A 1,938-nucleotide genomic window follows, 5' to 3' on the forward strand; every position below is an offset into this window, starting at 1 on the left:
ACTACATAAATGCCAACAAATGTGGTTCAGAACGTTTCGTGGCCTCCCTCTCCTTTCACCTACCCCCCCATCCCTCCTCATAATTCTGAAATGAAATGTGACTGGTCAATTTTGAATTTAACCAAAACAGACTAACACCAATGCCTGGTGAAAGAGCATACTTCCATCACACAGAAGATATAGCAAAAACACAAAAGGAGCACACTGCTGGCAGAAGCTGAGAGGAAGAACACAAGAAATAGTTGTCTCTGACGTATAAGCAAGTCTGATGCTGGGTGTTTTTAGATTTATGTGATTGATAAATAATATAAGATTCCCTATGGGGGATAAATCCAAGTGAAAAATAACCAACTGAAAAAAGAGAGGTATGTGGTTGTAATCGCAACAAATAAAAAGGCTGAGCTATTTTGAAATCCAAGATATCAAATGATGATTTTTTCATTCGTATACATTTACAATGTATATCCATCGCAATTAAGTCTCTTTTAACTGCCTTCTCCCTCTCCCTCTCCCTCTCTCTCTCCCTATCTGAAAAGTCCTAATGAATTTATGTCTCTGATTAGGTAAACTGAGGTCCCACCTATTAGAAAAGTTCAGTGCTCACTTCAGCAGCACATATACTAAAAGTTGGAAGGCTACAGAAAAGATTAGCTTGGCCCCTGCACAAGGATGACATGCACATTTTGAAGCATTCCATATTTTTACTGTACCCTTTGCAGCAGTGTGGGTAGACCTGGAGAACATCATGCTAAGTGAAATAAGCCAGTCCGAGAAAGACAAATACCATATGATTTTACTCATATGTGGAATCTAATGAAAAACTGGAATTAACAAGGAAAATGGGGACGGACTCAAAGATGGAGGACGGCAGCTAGTGTGGGGGGTGGTGGGAAGGGTAGGAGGTGGAGGGACTGAACGATGAGGAAAAAGGACTCATGGACATGCAGAGCAGTGAGGTGATTGCTGGTGGGGAGGGAAGTATAAGGGGACTAAAAGGAAATGTAGAAAAAGACAATTTTTTAAAAAAGAAAAGTTCAAGTCATATATTTTATTAGGAGGAATTAATCCTGACATGTTTTTTTACGTGAAAAATTGTCTGTTTGTCAAAATATTTCTTTTTTCTTTCTCACACAAACATTCTAACAAAGCCCTTCTCCACCTGTGGAATTTACAGGCAGTGGGGTATTTCCTGCAGGAGGGGGTTGGGGTCGTGATTACCGTGCTTTTCCTGGGTGTGAATTGATGTCAAAAGTGAAAAAAAACCATTCACATTTGTACACTAAAAATTAAACATTTGGACATTTCATATTTAGCAGGGAAAATGCAAATGGTTAATAAATATACAAAAAGATGTTCAATATTACTTGAATGCATCTATTTAACTCAGAGTGCTCATTATGTATCAGGCACAGGTCTAAGCACCAGCCACTGTTCTAAATCTTTACAAATATTAACTCAATTACATCTAAGAGTAATCTTATCTGGCAGGTACTGTTGTTTATTTCCCAATTTCAGTGAGAACAGTGAAGCCGAATCACAGAGCAGTCATGTAACTCGGCTGAGGTCACACAGCTCACAAGCAGTACAGCTGGGCTGCCCGGCTCCCGGTCCGCGCTTTCAGACACATGCCCTGCGGTCTAGCCAGGGACATGCAGATTCAAGCAAGACACCATTTTCTATCCAACAGATTGGCACAGCAATTTTAAATATTGGAAACATCAAGTGCTGGTAAGGACATAGGCAAATACACACTCAAATGTTATACCCGTTTTACAAGGCAATCTGGCAGCATTCGCTGAGATCCGAACTACACAAACCCCCCTACATAACATTTCGCTTTGAGGACTGGGGCCTACAGAAATAAAAGCATCAGTGTACAAGGCTGCACATGAAATTGCAGCATTGTTTGTGGTAATTCAAAACTGAAAATAGCACAAA

The 1,938-nt window shown here is 40.1% G+C and overlaps 1 non-coding gene across 1 annotated transcript; it reads left to right on the forward strand.

Moving 5' to 3' along the window:
• The first annotated feature begins 596 nt into the window (after window positions 1–596).
• On the forward strand, window positions 597–703 carry LOC119034829 (U6 spliceosomal RNA). The gene has a single exon (XR_005079649.2). It is a non-coding gene; the product is annotated as a U6 spliceosomal RNA (small nuclear RNA).
• The last annotated feature ends 1,235 nt before the right edge of the window (window positions 704–1,938 follow it).

This window comes from Artibeus jamaicensis, unplaced genomic scaffold, assembly GCF_021234435.1.
Source record: "Artibeus jamaicensis isolate MK-2021 breed Jamaican fruit bat unplaced genomic scaffold, CSHL_Jam_final contig_851, whole genome shotgun sequence".
Classification (NCBI taxonomy): Eukaryota; Metazoa; Chordata; class Mammalia; order Chiroptera; family Phyllostomidae; genus Artibeus; species Artibeus jamaicensis.